At 34.3% G+C, this 20,422-nt stretch overlaps 1 long non-coding RNA gene across 1 annotated transcript in view; it reads left to right on the plus strand.

The window, feature by feature from the left end:
• The window catches only part of LOC120588333 (uncharacterized), a 34,434-nt gene extending 14,474 nt beyond the window's left edge, over positions 1–19,960 (plus strand). The window contains exon 3 of the long non-coding RNA XR_005649227.1: positions 19,641–19,960. This is a non-coding gene — a long non-coding RNA (uncharacterized LOC120588333). The remainder of the gene's footprint in view (positions 1–19,640) is intronic.
• The last annotated feature ends 462 nt before the right edge of the window (positions 19,961–20,422 follow it).

Genomic DNA, 20,422 nt, shown 5'->3' on the forward strand with positions numbered 1-20,422 from the left:
ATTCTTAAAAATAAATCACCTCGACAATCACAGAATAACCCCACTTGGTAATAATGTATAGGACATAAGCATATTAGAAGATGGAGCAAACCTAGGTCTTCATGCCACTAAAAAGACTAACCCTGGAGTCTTCCGTACCTCTGGAATTACTGATATGTGACATAATAAATTCCTTTATTGTTTAAACTGGTTTGAGTAAGTGTTTCTGTGTTATAGACAAATTATTTTAACTGATAGACTTCTTGATGTAAAACTATATACAGTCCACTATTTACAATTGTTTGATTTATGAGTTTTTGACTTTACAATAGTGCTAAAGCTATATGCATTCAGTAGAAACTGTACTGTGAATTTTGAATTTTGATATTTTTCTGGGCTAACGATAGGCAGTACAATACTCTTATGATGCTGGGCAGCAGCAGCAAGCCACAGGTCTCAGTTGGTCATACAATCACGAGGGTAAACAGCCAATACTCTGCAGTGTTCTGTGTTGTCAGAGTTTTGTGTTTTCTGTTTCCATATCCCATTATGTATACAAAATGCTCATGTGTGTCTCCTGCTTCTGGTGAGAAGATGAAACTCAAGATAATTGCCCAACTGTAAGCTAATAGGTGTTCTGAGCACATTTAAGGCCAGCTACACTAAGCTATGATGTTTGGTAGGTTAGATATATTAAATACATTTTCAACTTACATTTTCAACTTATGATAGGTTTATTGAGCTATAACTCCAATCTTAATTTGAGGAGCATCTGTAGTATAGTTACATCTAGAGACACAGCATTAGGTAAAAGAACATTGGACATTGAAATGAGAGATGAAATAACATATATCCAGCTGCAGTTGTATATTTGTTTAATTTCTCACGTTTTAGAAAGTATCTAAATTTCTTCCCTTTTTAATCTACATATCTAATGAAATAGGAAAAAATTAAAATAATATTATATGGAAGCTATCTCTGTAATGACATGAAAATTGTCTACCTAAAACCAATACATATGGTTGAGAAATTTAAAGTTTGGTCAACAAAAATGATGCTTTATTTTCATAGTATGAAACACCAAACATCAGCAGTACTTGGGAATTTGTGTCTAATTAATTATGTAAAATGAATATAGGAGAGATCAAGGTTTATATAGAGATTTCCAAGTCAGGTAATTAAAACCATTTTAATGGTTACCCTACATGAGAGAAAAGCAGTGCCTGAAGACAGGAAGAACCGTCAAAAAGAACCAGAATTAATGATTTGTAGGCAAAAGAGGAGGAGCCTATGAAGAAAAAAATAACAGAATTGGTTAGGCATATGTGATTAGAATCAGTAAATAATTTCAAGGAAACGAAGAGCACAGAGGATAGAGTTTTGATAAGTGTCGTCCAACAATTAGAAATAGAGAGGAGACTCAGTAAGATAAAATTTGAAAAGGATTTACTGAATTTGGTAATTGTAATGCATTATGTTATTTCAGTAAAGATAATTTTAGTCATGGGGTGAAGGGGGTGGAAGACAGTCAGAAGCCAGATTGCTGTGGGTTGAGCAGGGGGAGGGACAATTCATCTTCTGAGACAGGAAGGAAGAAAATAAAGATGAATGCAGATGTTTATCACAATGGAAATATGCAAATGTGGGCACATGGAAATAATACAACAGCAGGGTACCTAAGCTCAAGTGAGATAATTACAAGGAGGAACAATGCTTAAGAGATTTCCTTAAATATCATCTTACACAATCAAAATAGCTATTGATGTCCAGGAAATGGCACCAACCTCAAATGCAACTATAAGTAAAACATTAATTTACTTTCTACAATTGTTAGTACAGAGTGCTTCAGTGGGTACTGTCACAAAAATCTGAATATTGGGTAAATAAGATTGTCCTGAAAGAGTTAAACTGTGTGCTTACATATAATTGGTTCAGTCACCTAAAAGACAGAATTGCTGCCAAGTCAATTCCACGAGATTTGACTGCACTTTATTGTTCATAAAAAAGGGATATTGAATGGCTACAGAAGTAGAGTAAAAGGGGAATCACCCAGACAAACCCACCCGAACAGAGAGATGAATATGTTTGTCCTGCTGGCAGGGGTGTTCCTGTTGAGAAAATCAATGGAGAAAAATATCTGTACAGAAAAAATATATAATTCAACCTATAGCAGAATACCATTGGCATTAATAGAAAAAGGAGATGACTTCTAATTGATCAATGACATATGATCAAGCCTTGAGGCAAGGAGGATAAAAATAAAGGTTGTCAGGTATATGGAAGAATTTGCTGGTATTCTATAATTTTTTCATTTCTATCTGTTTTGTTTTCCCAACCAGGTTTCCCAACCAGGTTCTGGTCAGGAACTCATAGTAAGATAGTAACAAAAAAGTAACTGTCAACATCACTTGCTCTAGAGGGATGACAACTTAAATCCAACAAGTTTCCTGGTGAATAGGCAGAATTTGTTCTTTCCCATGACCTCACAGGAATTTTAATCAATTGGCTGTTCACATGGAATAGTATCAAAGTTCTTCAGATTTTCACAGCAGGCTTACAGAGTAGTCACACCTGATGTCACTGTAACTAATTAAGTGCGAGACCTTGAGGCCATGGAAAGAAGTAGCAAGTGATTTGGCCAAGGTTACATTACCTGTGAGAAACAAAGACCCAGAGCCAAGATAGGGAAGGGCCCACCTTCATTTGCCTGACAAATATTTATTGGGGATTTCCTGAGTGCTGGGTCTTGTTCTGGGCATCAGAGAAAGAGACAAATAAAAAGATACCATCCTTAGTGTCAAGGACATGGCCATCTAGTACAGGGGTAGGCAAACTATGGCCCCCCAGGCCAAATCTAGTCTGCTCCCTGTTTTTGTAAATAAAGTTTTATTGTAACACAGCCACATTTATTCAGTTTTATATTGTCAGCGACTGCTTTCTAGCTACAACAGTAGAGTCGAATAGTTGCAACAGAGACCATATAGCCTGCAAAGACTAAAATATTTACCATTTGACTCTAGAGAAAAAGCTGACAATCCCTAATTTAATAACTTCTTGCATTTTTGCTCACTTCATGGAAATTATGTGTTACTTTTATTTGTTTTTAAAAGTTTTTGATGTTATTAACTAGTGATACATTCTTAACTTTTTTAAAAATAATTTCAAATGTATAGAAAAGTTATAGGAATAATAAAGAAATCTTCCATATACCTTTTACTCAGATACAATTATTAATATCTTACTACATTTGCTTTATCTCTATGTAACAATTTTTATATTATAGACTATAACTTTATATGTTATATATGTATTTATATATTTTATATATAAGATAATTTTTCTGAATCACTTGAAATAAAGTTGCAGATATCATGACAGTTTACTCCTAAATATTTCAGTGTATTTTTTCTTTATTAACTTGAGTGATACATTCTTTAGTGATACAAGAGAATTCACTTACAGAACCACAATAAAATGATCAATGTCAAAAATTTTAATCTTGACCATTATCTAATCTATAAAATTTTATTTAAATTTTACCAATTTTTAAGTAATATCTATTATAGCAAAAAGTTATCTAGTTCAGGATCGAGTCTAGGTCACACTTTACATTTAGTGTTTATGTCTCGTCACCTTTAATCTGGAACAATTTGTTAGTCTTTTATGATCTTGACATTTTTGAAGAATACAGGCCAGTCATATGTCCCTCACTTTAGATTCATCTGATGATTTCTCACTTTTGGCAGGAATACTGCATAAGTGTTAACTGTATTCCTACCCATATTTCACATCAGAAGACGCGTGGTTTCTATTTTCCCCATTATTGTTGATACTAACATTGATCACTTGATTAAGGTGATGTCTGCCAAGTTCCTCCATTGTAAAGTTACTGGTTTTTCTTTTGTCGTTAATTGGTAATTTATGATTAGATACTTTGAGACTAAATTGATATCCTGTTCTTCATCAATGAGATAGTTTGGGCGTCCATTAATGATTCATACCTGAATCAATTGTCACCTAATAATAGATTTTAGATTTCCCATTTGTAAGGAATGAGTTAAAGAACAATGAACAGGGACTCCTTGGACTCACAGTATATCATCTATTTCTCATAGACAGTTGACGTAAGAACTCCAGGAAAACGTCAAGCCAAAAATAAGAATTAAGTTGTAGATTTTATAGGAAGAAAATGTTTTAATGTAAAAGAACCTGCTGCTATTATAGTTATATGGCCATTAGTGAAAAGAGGCCTACATACTAGTTTGGAATAATTCATTAAATAGTTGAACTCTCTGAAAGAACTTGCATGTACATCTTTCACTAGTGTATTGTTCCTCAGGCAAATCAAAGAGAACAAAAAGAAATGTCAGGACTTAGCATTTAGCCTAAAATGCTCTGATCATTAAACTTTATCAAAAGGAAAAACAAAGTGACCACAAGGCTGGTATGATCTCGACCCAGGTGATTTGTGCTCAGTGAGAAAAGGAGGATGTTGTAGGTAAGGGATAATCTCTTTCTCTGTTCATTTTAGTTTCTCCAGCTGTCCTGTAATTTAGACTGGTCAGATTAACAAGAGAATAATGAACAGAAGATTATTAATATGTGAGCACGCAGTGATGAGTAGTTCAAAGAGGTAGTTAGAACTTAAGTTTAAATACCAATGAAAGAAAAGAAGTTTGGGGCTTTGGGGTAGAGGAGGCAAGCTATGTAAAGATGATCAGGAAAAGTGTGGTAAACGGGTTGTTTGGTAAGGTTTGTTAATGAGGAATTAAATTGGTGCCTTCCCCATTGATAAGAGTTGCTAAAAGTCCTCTTTCCAGTGTGAGAGATAGAGACATCTCTAAAAATGAAAATTTCTTTTAGGAAAGGAAAACTTGTGTCCTAATTTTTCTGTGACACAAACAAGAAAACTCTAAGATATTTTAAGATAATTATTACTTGTAATGGATTTGCTTTCAGTTTATTGTGGTAAAATACATATAACAAAATTTACCATTTTAATATTTTTAAGTGTACAATTCAGTGGTATTAAATGCATTCATAATGTTGTACAACCATCACACCCTCCATCTCCATAAATCTTTTAATCTTGTAAAACTGAAATTGTATGACCATTAAATAATAATTCCCATTTCCCCACTCTGGAAACACTAGTCTACTTTCATTTTCTCTGATTTTTGACTACACTACTACCTCACATAAGTGGAATCATTCATTATTTGTACTTTTTTGACTGGCTTATTTCACTTAGCATAATGTCTCCAAAGTTCATTCGTGTCACAGCATGTGTCAGAATTTCCTCCCTTTTTAAGGCTGAATAACATATCATTGTATGTATAAACCACAGTTTTTCTATTCATCAGTTGATGGACACTTGGGTTGCTTCCAAGTTTTAGCTATTGTACATAATGCTACTATGAATATAGGTATACAAATATCTCTTGGAGATTCTGCCTTCCGTTTTGGAGGATATAAACCTAGAAGTGAAAATGTCAGATCATATGGTAATTCTAGTTTTAATTTTTGAGGAACTACCATCTGTTATACATAGTGATTGTACTATTTTACACTCCCACCAACAATGCACAAAGGTTCCAATTCCTCCACAGCCTAGTAGCCATCATAATGGGTATGATATAGATCTCATTGTTCTTTCGATTTATATATCATTAATGATTAATGATGTTGAGGATCTTTTCATATACTTATTGGCCATTCATGTATCTTTCTTGGAGAAATGTCTATTTGAGTCCTTTGCCCATTTTTTAATTAAATTGTTTGGCTTTTTATTTTTTAGTTTTAGGAGTTCTTTATATATTCTGAATATTAATCCCTTATCAGATATATGGTTTGCAAATATTTTTTCCTTTTCTGTGGGTTGCCTTTTTACCCTATTGACAGTGACTTTTGATGCACAAATTTTTTAAATTTTCATAAAGTCCAGTGTATCCATTATTTCTTTTGTTTCCTATGCCATTGATGTCATATCCAAGAAATCATTACCAAATCTAAAGTCATGAAGATTTTTTCATATTCTCTTCTAAGAATTTTATGGCTTTAAGTCTTACATTTAGGTCTTTGATCCAGTTTAGTTAACATCTGTGAGCAATATTAGGTCATGGTCCAACTTCATTCTTTTCCATGTGACTATCCAGTTTTCCCAGCACCATTCGTTGAAAAGACCACCCTTTCCTCATTGAAGGTCTTGATACTCTTGTCAAAAATTCTTTTACCATATATGAGAGGGTTTATTTCTGGGCTCTCTATTCTCTTCCATTGCTCAATTTCTCTGTCTTTATACTAGTACCACACTGTTTTGATTACTGCCACTTTATAGTAAGTTCTGAAATCAGGAATTGTGAGTCTTCCAGCTTTGCTGTTCTTTTTCAAGATTGTGGCTATTTAGGGTATCTTGAGATTTCATTTAAATCATAGGATGGGATTTTCTAGTTCTTCAGAAACATTACTAGAATTTCAATAGGGATTATATTGAATCTGTAACTCACTTTGGGTAGTATCGACATCTTAACAATATACATCTTCCAGTCCATAAAGATGAAATGTATTTCCATTTATTTATGCCTTGTTCATTTCTTTCAGCAATATTTTGGAGTTTTCATTGTACAAATCTTTCACCTTTTTGGTTAATTCCTAAGTATTTTTTTGATACTATTGGAAATGAATTTTTTCTTATAATATCATTTTTAGATTATTCATTGTTAGTATATAGAAATCCAGTTGATTTTTGTGTGTTGACATTGTGTCCTGCCACTTTACCGAATACTTATTCTAACTTTTTTTTTAATATGTGTGTGGAATCTTTAGAGTTTTCTATATACAAGATCATATAATCTGTGAACAGAGATAAGTTTATTTCTTCCTTTCCAATTTTGATGCTTTTTATTCTTTTTATGGCCTAATTGCTCAGGCTAGAACTTTCAGTACAATTAGTGATAGCTTTAAAGAATCTTTGTAAATTTACAAATTTTGCGATTTCATAAATTTCCCATTATTTGTTATAAGGCTTAAGTTGGGTTTTGTTTGTTGTTTATTTTTGAATTTTTGTAGTTTATCAAGCAATCTTAAGAGCTGAAGGCAATCCTGGGGGCAGGGGGTTGGAAGGTAAAGGTATTTCAGATGTTGATTATAGCCATTAATCAAAGGATACTCTCACATGTGCTCAGGAAGGCTAAATTAAACATGGATTTTCCTTCATTTATCTTTTTGACCACACCCATAAAGTCAATTCATAATTCAGTTTAAAAGAGCATCATATTTAAAACAACTCATAGAATGAAAATTAACATTTATTGAGTACATAATCTATAATTTAGCACCATCTATTCCTTAGAAGAGCTATGTACATTTTTTTTTTATTAACAGAAGAGAAAATTAAAATTCAAAAAGATTGATGATGAATGTATCACATAAGTTACAGGGCTAAGATAAAAGCCCATTCTGATTTCATAATTCTTTTCACATGCTATAGTGCTTACATATTACTTTCACATTAATTAGTATTTGATTGAGAACAACAGAAAAAAAATGACTAACGGCAATGTGATTTGTAAAGTGGTAGTTAAACGCCATTTACACATCTTTTCAAATTTGAGTCTGAATTGTAAGACCTTTTGGTCCATATATCTAATATCTAATAGCTATTAGATATTACTAATAGTAATGTCTAGTTATTATTGCTGTAGCAAATCCAGTAGCTTCTCCAGAGTAAAGACAAATAAAAGACTTTTATTGCTATTATCTTTACTTAATGTACAATAAATAAACATCAGGAAGAAAATATTACAGTGGTGTTGCTTCTTGGTTGCACTTCTAGCCTTATTTAAAAAATTATCTTCCTGAGCCTTGGAACTGATTGAATTCTGGGTGAACTTACTCCATTTCTTAGAACTAGTTTTTTGAACTCTTTTACAACACAAATCCTTTGGTCTATTCTGAGTCAGTAAATTCTGTCTCCCAGGCAGCTTTGTGTAAATCAAAGCTGAAGGTCAGAACAAAGTTAATGCAATACATTAAAGAAAAATAAGATTGCTTTGTATTTGAATTAGTGCTATCTGATTTTATATGTTTAAATGTCCCTATTACTTTTGTTGGTTAATGCTAGGAAGTTTGAATGTCTTATTCATTTAAGATCTAAAGCATTTTATGACAGAAAAATTAAATTAAAAAATTAAACAGTAGTTAAACAAAAAATTAATCAAGTGATAAATTTTTCTTTAATAGTAACGAAAGACATTGAAATCAAAACAATGAGATAACATGGTCACCTATCAAATGAGCAGATTTAGAAAATAATATCTAGTACTAATAAGGATGCAGAGAAATGTTTCCTGTTTTGGCTCCACATTTCGACTGCCTCCTAATGCAGGTTTTCATTATCTCTTGCCTGGACAATCTCAATAACTCCTTTCTAACTTGTCTTATATTTCTTATATTTCTTATCCAGTCTTATATTTCTTAAATCCCACACTGCAGCCTGAGAAATCTATCTAAAATACAATTCTAACAATATTACTATTTGTGTTTCTTAACCTCTTAGTTACCAAGGTGGAATAGTTAATAATGTATCTGAAAAGAAATAGCTAAATGCATGGCTTGCAGTTCAATTTGCCATGGTTAGTACTGACAGTACAAAACTCTCCAAATCCAAGGTGTGTTCCTCTGACAGTCACAGGAAGCCAAATTAGAATTACAATGAACATGGAATTAGGATAGAGACATGAGTTATACAAGTCAAGTGGTTAAAGAAATCAGGTTAAAGAAGCTAAGAGCTCTCACCTCCCCTGCCATTTTCATCAGTCTGCACTTCTTCTGCCTGGATAGTGCTTATATGGACATTAGTACCTTTTTTGTTTATATAGGGGAGCCAAAACTTTTCCTCTAACAACTTAAGGTCTCCAGCTAGGCCTAAATTGACATAAAACAGATTAACAGAAGAAATGCATAAGAATTTTATTTTCACATATAGGGGAGTCTTCACTGGAAAATGAAGACCCAAAAAGTGATTAGACCTAAGTGCATATGTACTATGTTGAACGAAACATAGTAATTGTGGGGAAGTACCTAAATTATATGGGGAGACTAAAGGAAGATAATGGTTATTTTAACAGGGCTCATGGGTACATATTCTTCCGAGCCTCAACTAATTACACATAGAATAATAAACTTTGCCTTAAATTCATGTTAAAGGGTGTGAATCAGGGGCCTAGAATTTAAAAGTTGTCATTAAATTGTTTATTGTATTCGTATACTTATCTCATTCTTCTGTCACCTGACAGTGGTGGACTTTTATCTGAGCTCTGTCTTTGAGCAGCGATAGTTAAGAAATCCTTATACCCTTTTGTGTTCCAGGACCCAGCTAACTACAAAGTACAACCCTGGCATCTCATATTCTAAGATGCCTCCATCCTTACTTCCTCATTATTCCCACATGGCATATGATTCCTTTGTTTATCAACGTGTATAAAATCCCAGGCCCCTTTTCTTTTTTTCTTTTTGAGGGTTCCCCATTAATAAATGTCTTCCATATTGTGATTATTTAAATAAAATAATCTCCTTAATTGTCCAGTGTACTTGTCTTTCACATACCAAATCATAATATTCAGTGCTGTCTTAACACAAAGTTGATTGTATTTTCATGAGGATTAAATGAGTTAATATTCATATATTACTTTGAATGGTGTCAGACATCTAGTATGTGTTCAACAATGTATTATCTGTAATTCCTATGTTATCTATAATAATAATTATTTAATTATTAACTCCTAATCAGTGTTAGAGAAAGCATATTATTCAAATTGTTAAAGAAAAGTTATTCATGACACTTGTTGAAAGTTACCTCTTTATCCAAGGAGGGTCATTGCAATGGGTATAGGGAAATTGCCGTGGGGTCTTGCAGTACGGCAGGGATTGGACTCAGCAAATATAGCATAGTCAAGTGGGAATTTATAGCCAAAGGGCAGGGTGGGGGGTCATTACTAAGAGGAAAACAGGGGATTCTGGCCAAACCAATTTAACAGGATTCTTGCTAAAGTCAGGCCAGAATGATCAGACATCACCTGGGGATTGGTGGTAGATGAGAAACCCATTTAGATATTGAGAATGATCAGATATGGATGATAGGAGCTTCTAGTTAAACTGACTTCACAGGATTCTTACTAAAATTGGACAATGCTAAGAGGAACACCAAAGTCCAAAAGTCAGGCCTACTTGAGAAAAGTTCAACAGAGACAGCAGAGTTCAGTCAAGGAGAGAATCTTTGTCATCGAGGAAGGAAGCTTGGAAAAATATACTCACCTATATATTGTATTTACAGAGCTGCAATCTGACCTAAAATTCCCAGAGAACGAGAAGCAGGAAAAGGTTAAGGGGTGAAGTATGGAGGGATGGCAAGGCTGAGAGAAGAAAATGTAGGGTTTATTCCTCAGTACTGGGATTCTCCTAGATTCCTAATGTTACTTCTAGACAATAGAGTGAGCACCTTCCCTTCCAATCTTGTCGTTCGAAATGTATGTCCTCAATCTAAAACCCCTTTCCCACTTCACAGCATTACAGCTCTCATCTAGCAGAGATCTCTCCCTTGTCCTTCAATACCTTCAACTTACAACAGTAAATTCTTCTTCCACACCAATATCTTCTACATCCTAGAGTAGTATAATAGCTCTAGTTCTCTTAGTCTCTATTTTCCTCCTTGACTGCAGACTTCCATCTCCATTCCGTCAGCCATCACCTGCAGAGCCTTTACTTTGATCTCTTCATCAAAATCCTCAAATTCTTCAAATTAAAAATCCTTCTTTTTTAAAAGAATTTCTTTTACATGCCACATTTCCACTTTTAGCTTACAGAGGCTAACTTGCTTTTTATCTTCATCAGCACTTTCAGTTGCCTAACGATTCCCTCTTTTGCAGCTTAAAAGTTATCTCCTTGCTTTCAAGACTTTCTCCAAACCCAAGTGTGTCAGGGATATATTCAGCTTCAGAGAAGAGAAACCCCAACTAAAAGTAGATTAAACCAGAATTCTCTGAGACTTCAGATGCTTCAAAGTAAGCTGAGATAGTAATTATTTAATCTTTGGAGTGGGCATTTGAAGTGTGAGAGATTGTCTCCAGTCCTGAGCAGCTTTGTTCATCTACCTACATGTAGCATATAAATATTATCATTTCTTTGTATGCCAAGATATGGGAAAGGATGGGAAGCCCTGGCTTAAAAGAAGAGAAATTTACTGTCTAACTTGATACAGACCTGGAATAGGGAGTTCCAGGCTGTTGCTGTGGCTCAACCATGCCACTGGACACCCAAACTCCTTCTCCCTTTTTGGTCTGTCATCCTTATCATGCTCTCACCCTTCTCTTACTCATTGTCTCACCATACCAAGTGGCATCAGTGCCTCCAGGCCTCAAAACCACAAATCACATCTGCTTTTATCGCATTGGCCAGGACTATACCACATGGCCACTTTAGTTTCAAGAGAGGCTGAGGAATTGAATTTTTAGGTTTTATAGCTACTATAATTGAGTCAAATAAGAAAAAGACAAGAAGGTATATGGAATGGGTTTATATGAGCCAGTCTATAATATCTGACACTGAGATTCCAAGATGACAATATTTAATACAGCCATCTCTAGCAGTTCAAAACCCTAGACTTTCCTCACCATATGATGGACCTATGGTATCTCACTCAACCCTGAATCTTCCCCAGTATCTGCTTCTAGCCTCGTCTTGAACTGAAGGATGATGCTGCAGGAAGAACGAGACCAATCCAATTATTAATCCTTGCAGCTCAGCTTTTCTAACACAATCCTACTTGTGGTTATTACTAGTCTTTCTTTTAAATGCCCATCCCTTTTCTTCATAGGAATGAAAACAATACCAAAACTATCTTGTGTCATATCTCTTCTCATATAATACATCAAACTCCCCTTTATGCTATTAATACCAATAGCAAAAACAGAAAGAGGAATGGGGCCAGGTCATGAACCCAGCCAAGTGGCAAAAACATCAGGGCTATTGTGAAAATTTAATTTGAAAGGAACCAATCAAGATTGCAGCTGTTATCTGGCAACAATGTGAAGAGGCAGGGAAAGAAATTCCGAGGGCTTGAACTATACCCAGAGTTATGTGCACCACATTGGGTTCTAACCTGCATTCTGCTCTAACTGCTCTTTTGAAGGCTTCTAGTCCTGCCCCCAAGAATGTGCCACAGCACTGTGAACCCACCACATGGCAGATTAATTCAACTATCTCCACTGTAGTTTCTCCTGTTTCTGTTTCTTTCTTTGGTATTTTACTTGTTTTAGTCCTACATTTCTAACTACTCACAGAATAATCCCACTCAGATGTTTATGAACTGCACAGGAACATTAGAGTGATGTTAGGAGCAAAACAAAAGAAAGTCACCTACATTACCATCCCAATGGGTTAAGTTCAAACTTGTAGGGCATAAGCTGTGAAAAGCTTCTTGCACAGACTACTATGAGGAAGAAGGGTGCAGGATACCTTGAGCTAGATGTAGGAATGAGTTTCGCCACCTTGGTTTAAAAGAGTAAGAGCTAAAAAATTTACATTTCAAAGCTGCCGATAGATTTTTGTTTCACAAAAACACAGAAATATATTTGTAACAAACACCCCCTTTGTTTTGATTAAACCTTTTGATTTGTTGTTGTTGTTCTTATTTAAGTATACAGCAAAGACTAACTACCATTATAAAAAAGGGGGGGGGTGTTTAATTATGTAAAAGTTTCTTCATTTGGTAGACAGGAGTTGAATTTCCACAGATTTAGTTCCCTTGAGTAAATGTCTCCCCTGAGTTTAACATTCTTTTGTACATAAAAAGGGTTGCTTTTCTTGGGAGATGTGAGTTGAGGACATTGCTGATAGAAGATAAGAACCTGGGGGCCAGAGGTTGAAGGAACTGTTTATATAAGACACATTCTGAACAGTGTTGCTTTCTGCTCCAGATTGTGAAGTGTGATACAGAGTTGAGGAGGCAGAATCCTCTGCCCAGAATCTTTCATCAGCTCACACCCTGAGGATGTCAGCTTTTAGAACCTCAGACCTGGAAGCGACATTTAATATTTCTGGGCGTCTCTGTCTCTCTCTGTCTCTGTCTCTCTGTCTCTCTCTGTCTGTCTCTCCCTCTCTCCTCCTCCTCTTGCCTTCCTCCCTACTTCCTTCCTTCCCTGCCTTTGTCTCTCTCCCTCTCCCTCTCCTTTTCCCTCTCTCTCTCTTCCCTCCTTTCTGTATCTCTAATCTCTGCTATGTCTCTCGTGGTTTCATTATCTCCTACTACAAATAAGCATTCTCCACAAGACAAGAAATAAGGCCATGGGCATCTATTTTCAAAAGCAAGGCCTTCCTTACTATCTCTACCTGATGGAACAGTATGACTTAGATCACATTACTTACCTCATCATAATGAGAAGTATTCCAACTGACCTTTGCTGAGCCACATGCCCAGAAATCTAAGCTTTGTCACTAGAAGAAGATGTGATAGAAATTGGCCAGTAATCTGACTGCTATACTTGGCAGCTAAAAACAATAGCTAGCACTTGCATTATATGAAAAGCTGAGTAAGATTTATTTCTCAACTCTGGGCATATATTCACTGATTCAGAGCCCCATCTGTGCTTCCTTGTACTCTCAGGCAAACCCTTAAGGAAAGAGAAAAAAGACATTTTCCTAAGCTTGAACACTAGCACTAAGAAAGGCACCCAAATATTTGTGAATGAAGGAATAAATGAAAATCCTGAATGCATTATTTCTCAAACTTTTCCCATCATCTACTTTGTTGACCCTGCTCCTTTTCTTCCAGCAGTGAAGAAACCTATTACCTATAGCAGGGGATACAGGTAAGAAGAGTGGTCTTGTCTGCCCTGATTCTCGACTGGATAATAGGCGAAGAGGTTTAAGGGGTACAATTCATTTTCAATAACATGAATTCGAACCATTTAATTCCCATAAGTTTGTAAAGTAGGAATCCAAGATTTTGAATTTTTAAATGTATTAATCAGTCGGCATGAGTGTGATCAAGTTTAAACAGTATATAGGATCAGAATCGACTTTTAATATTTACCATTTTATTAAAAAAAAAAACAAGGAAAATTTTTAAGAGGGAAAAACAGTTTGTAGCTGTAATATAATTTACAATCATTAAAAGGATTGCTTACCACAGAGCCCTAATTACCACGCAGGGCAGTAACAATTATGCTGTATCATTAAGTATGTGTCAAATTTACTTTGCAAATTTTTTTCTTTCCAGCTTTATTGAGATAAAATTGATATATAACATTATATTAGTTAAAGATATACAACATAATTATTTGACATATGTATGTATTGTGAAGTGCTTACCACAATGGTTTAGTAACATCTATCACCATGCAGTTAAAAATTTTTTCTTGTAATAAGAACTTTTAAGATCTATTCTCTTAGCAACTTTCAACTTTCAAATATATAATGCCAGTAGTGTTAACTATAGTCACCATGGTGTACATTACTTCTCGAGAGCTTACTTATCTCATAACTGGAAGTTAGTACTTTTTGACCACCTTCAACCATTTCCCCCTCCTCATTGGGGATATCAGTCTGTAATTTTCTTTTCTTGTGATATCCTTGCCTGGTTTTGATAACAGGGTAATGCTGCTCAATAAAATGAGTTTGGAAGGGTTCCTTCCTCTTTTATTTTTTGGAAGAGTTTGAGAAAGATTGGTATTAATTCTTCTTTAAATGTTTGGTAGAATTCAACAGTGAAGCCATCTGGTCCTGACTTTTGTGTGTTGAGAGGTTTTTGATTACTGATTCAATTTCCTTACTAATTGGTCTGTTCACATTTTCTATTTCTTCATAATTTAGTCTTGGTAGCTTTAATGTTTCTAGTAATTTATCCATTTTTTCTAGGATATCCAGTGTGTTGCTGTATAATTGTTCCTAATAGTCTCTTATGATCTTTTGTATTTCTGCAATATCAATCTTAATATTTCCTCTTTCATTTCTGATTTTATTTATTTAAGTTCTCTTTTTTCTTGGTGAGTCTAGCTAAAGGTTTGTCAATTTTGCTTATATTTTCAAAAAAATAGCTTTTAGTTTTACTAATATTTTCTATTGCCTTTTTAGTCTTTATTTCATTTATTTTTGCCTTGATCTTTGTTATTTTCTTTCATCTACTAACTTTGGGTTTTGTTTGTTCTTTTTCTAGTTTTTTGAGCTTTAAAGTTAGCTTGCTTATTTGAGATATTTCTTGTTTCTTAATGTAGGTGTTTATCACTGTGAACTTCCCTCTAAGAACTGCTTTTGCTGCATCCCATATGTTTTGGTATGTTTTATTTACATTTTCATTTGTCTCAAGATATATTTTCATTTCTCTTTTGGTTTCTTCTTTGACACATTGGTTGTCTAGTAGCATGTGAATCTCCACATATTTGTGCGTTTTCTAGTTTTCTTCTTGTAACTGAAGCCAAGACAAGGAAGGAGAACAAATATGTATTTATGTCAATGTTACATTAACCTTTTAAGTTACCATTTCTTGTTCTCTTTATCTGTTCCTATATAGTCACATTACTATTTAGTATTATTCCTTTCTTTAATACAGCATGTTCCCACCACCTCCTTTGTTCTACTTTTGACAAATATATGAGCGATCTATATGTCATATAACTAATAATATAACTATATATACATGTCTTACATACTTGCTCTTTATTTTTGTTAAGAGAAGAAATGTACTTTTATACTGTCTTTTTTAATTATGTAATTATCTTTTATAATACAATATATATAAACTATAGTTGGTTTATTATGTGGATTAGAATTGCAGTCTGGGTTACTTTGTTCAGACTGAAGAACTCCTTTCAGTTTTTCTTGTAAGGCAAAATTCCTAGCAACAGTCCCCCTCTCTCTATCTCTCTCTCTCTTTCTGGTTGACAGTTTTTTATTTCAACACTTTGAATATGTCAATCCACTGCTACATAGAATTCCTTGTTTCTAATGAGAAATCAGTTGTTTTAAATTGGACTTTCCTTGTTTGGATGAATTATTTTCCTCTTACTGCTTCCAGATTTTCTGTCTTTAGCTTTCAGCATTTCACTATGACTACATAGTGTCTGTGAATGGATCCCCTTGTGTTTTTCCTACTTGGAATTGGTTCAGCTACTGGGTTGTATAGAATAATATTTTTCATTATATTTAGGATGTTTTCAGGCATTTTTTTTTTAACATTTCTCTTTGTTCCTTTTTCTTCTTCTGGCACTCCCATTTTGTGTATGTTGGTGTGCTTAATTGTGTCCCACAATTCCTTAAGCCTCTGTTTATCTTCATTCTTTTTTTTCTTTCTGTTCTTTGGATTATATTATTTCTATTGATCTATCTTAAAGTTTACTGGCTTTTCCATTTGTTTCTTCAAATCTATTGACTCCCTTTATTGAAGTTTTTTCATTTCGGTTGTTATAATTTGCAATACCAAAATTTCCATTTGATACTTTATAGAAATATAGTTTCTATCTCTTATTCTATCTCTTATTAAATATGGTTTCTTACCTCTTATTCAATGTCTATTAGGTGGGACATTGTTATTATATCTTCATTTACTTCTTTAACTTGGTTTCCTGAAGGTAGGTTGTATGCTTCTAAGAATTTACCCATTATTTCTAGGTTGTCCAATTTGTTAGTATATAATGATTCATATAGTCCTTTATGATCTTTTTTATTTCTGTAGCATAATATCCTTTTTTGTTTCTCATTTTATTTTAATGTTTTGTCTTTTTTCATAGTTTCTTCTGGGTCTTTGGACACATTTGCAATAGCTAACTTGAATTAAATTCAATTTGGTGAATACAACTTGTCCCTCTTACAGGCAGTTTCTGTTGCCTGCTTTTTTCCCATGTAAGTCACATTCTCCTGTTCCTTTACATGTCTTGTAAAATTTTTGTTAACAACTGTAAAATTTAGATAATAGGTTGTAGCAACTCTAGATACCTGTCATCCCTACCACCCCCCACCCCCAATTCCATGTATGTTTGTAACATTTGTTTGTTTAATGACTTAACAGACTATTTTAGTGAAAGTCTCTTTCCCCTACAGTGTGAATCCTCGATGCAGCCTTGGGCATATTCACATTCCCTGAGATGACAATAGTTTTAGCGGGGCGCTCTCTTTGACTATCTCTTTTTTGCAGTTCAACTTTGCCAGTTTCCAGGTGATCGCTCCATAGTTTTTTCTAATGCCTTGGGGGCATAAATTGCTCCACAGTATGACCCAATAAAATTCAGGTTCTTTTTCAGGAATACTTTCTGAAGTCGGTATTTAAGGTTTGTTCTTACTCCAGGAAGGCTCTTCTTAGCTACTTCGTTCTCTGATTTTCTCTGATAAACTAGCTTGCCTATGGTTTATAGCTTGTATCTCTCATGAGGCAACCAGCTTCCTCTTAACTCTTTACTAACAAATCTTCCATATTTTGAGAGTCTTATTAGGCTTAAACTTCCCATAGTCTGCTTCAAATAAAGTGAGTTCCTTTGAGAATAGCTTTGGAGCTCTTTGTTTTATGTCCTGAGTTTCCCTCTGGTCAAAAAATCTCTGATTCTTGGCTCCCAGAGCTAGGATCGGGAGTGGCACGCTCCTATCTGAGTGATATCCCTGCTTTAGGAGTAAGTCAATAGCCTCTATTTTTAGTTTGCCTCTTCCATCATGGAACCTCCATGCTCTGAATGAGCTAGGGTAATGACCCTTTGGGATTCAGTATTTTCCATGTGTTATGCATGAGTAGAGCCTCCTTCCCTATGAATGGGGCTGTATGAAAGAAGAGAGAACCTTTTGCCCGCACTTGTATGGAATTCAAACTTCGTAACATGTAGCTGGGGTGTGTGTGAGAAATTCAAGTGGCTGGACCCTTCTAAGAAGATAGCAGAGTACTAGAACGAGAGCCATAAGTACTGGGAGCCCTGTGTTCTTTTTGAGCCTAGCTGGAATGGAATCTCTCCCTCTGGTAAGGAGGGGAGAAGAGGGTGCATGTCATGTTGTAAATGCCACAGTCTCCCACTGATTTTACTTTTAGTATTTTTCTTAATACATGTGTTTTTGTTTGCTATATGTTTGTGGGACAATTCTAAACACTTTAAATGGTTATATTAAAAAATAATTTTGACCAGTTATGCTTATTTCACATGAGAGCTGATCCATGGAATATGCCATGCTGCCTTTCAGAAAGTGGGAGGTACAAGATGTTCTTGTAAAATTCTGTCTACATTCTGCTGCATGTTCTTGCATATATTCAATAGCAGAAAAATCACGGCGTTAAAAGTAAATATTTATACATTAGAAAATTTCAATTTAAGAACCAAGAAGACATGAGAGTTATAGAAAGAACACCTGGTTGAAGTTATTGTCTTTTATGGCTTACCTAATAGGCTATAGAATGATGCTAACACAATCACAATGCCAATTTGCTGGAACCTGGAGAATGGGTGAATGGCAAGCCTAATACATTAGCACATTGTTTCTTTTGGGGGTGATGAAAATGCTCTAGATCTAGATGGGGTGACAGTTGCACATCATTGAGAATATATTAGATACTACTGAATTATATAATTTATGATGGATAAAAAGGTGAATTTTATGTTATATGAATTTTACATCAATGATAAAAAAATATTGCTACCCAGATTTGGCCCAGAGACCACAGTTTGTCATTAACTTAATTCTTACATACTTAATAGGAAATGCTGTTATTATTTGCATTTGAAACATGTTACATTTAAAAATATATTAAGTAATTTATGTGAAGAATAAAATCATTGTGGAAATTTTTCGGTGCATTTAAATAATAATGATTAATGCAAATTATATTTTCCTATATAGCAATTATTTTTGGTGCTTTACAATGTTAACACATTCATCCTTCAACAATCCCTGAGGTAGTTAATACCATTGGTTTATCTACATTTCACTGGTGGGGAAACTGAGGCATAGTGAGGTTAAGTAAACTTGCCCAACCCCACATAACTTTGTAGTGGTTTCGCGGGAACCTGAATCCAGGCTACCTAGGTCCCAAGTGCAAGCTGTTAACCATCAGACTATGATGACTCCCCTTTCTGGGTTAGTCATCTACAAAATGTAAGTAACATTTGTAGGTTCCCATTTATGTAGTTATATCTTACTTGTAATATTATTACAAAGGTATAATTAAAATATGTAGAAATATTGTTCCTGTTATCTATTACTGCATAAAAATTGACCTTAATGTAAGGGCTTATGACAACAATACTCATTTTTTTTTTTATCTCTTATGGTTCTGGGTGTTGGCTGGGCTCAAGTTTCACAAGGTTTCTCAGGTAAATTACAGTCATATGGTGGCTGGGGCTGTAGTCGTCTGAAGAACATATCTGGTGATTGGTTTGAGAAGACTCAAACTGCTGGGGACAGGAACAATTCAGACTTCTTAAGCAAAGCTATAATATCTCTCCACCAAATGGTCTGTGTGTCTTGGATACTTTGGCTATGGTAAAAGGCTTCATAGTGAGTAGGGGGCAGAAAGAGAGAGAGAGAGAGTAGAGAAATGGAGCATGGGAAAGAGGGAAAGAGAAAGAGAATGTGTTGCATTTTGTAACAGCTTTGGAAGTTAAACTATAACACTTGTACTGCATTCTCTTTGTCAGACATCAACAAGACTTACTGAAGTTCAAGAGAGGGAATATTATTACTTCATGGGAGGGATATCAAAGTATTTGTAGTCATGCCTTAAAATCACTAGAAATGTAAGTGTTGAAGTAAGCCAGCAGAGATCCCTAAGCTTTTGTAAAATTCATTGAATATTGACATTAAAACCACAATAAAGTCATTAAATTTATGAGTTAACATCTTTAAAACTATCAGAATTGTAAATACATGGTGTAATATATTATTTATATAAATATGTCTTTTAAAAAAGCTCCAATTGATATATTAGTATACCAGATTTCTAGTCAGTTCAAGTGTTCCAAATGAAACATACATTAATAACATGATATCACAATCTTAGAATTTGATGTCTTGAATCAATATGTTTATTTCACTAATTATTTTTAAACCAAGTAATAAATGAAAACATTATTGTAAAAGGTCAAATAATAAAGACGTATAGAATAAAAATTTTAATTCTCATCTTTGATGATACTGTGTCTTTTTGAAAGAAGTGGACATGTACATGTTCTCAAACATTTGGAGAGAATGAAAATTCAATTAAGTCCCTTTAGAGTATAGGTTTTATATTTTTTTAATCTACAATTGAGACCTTACATCCATTATCAAAAGCTGAATATGAGAGTGAAAGCAACCAGGTGAATATTTTTAAAGGCCATGAGGAAAAGAGAATTAGGTCATGAAATCAAAGAGCTCAATTTTATAATAGGAAGCAGTTAGCAGTTGTTATATTTCTAATCCAACAAACATTCCACTGAGA

The sequence above is a fragment of the Pteropus medius genome, unplaced genomic scaffold (assembly GCF_902729225.1).
Source record: "Pteropus medius unplaced genomic scaffold, Ma_sr-lr_union100, whole genome shotgun sequence".
NCBI lineage: Eukaryota > Metazoa > Chordata > Mammalia > Chiroptera > Pteropodidae > Pteropus > Pteropus medius.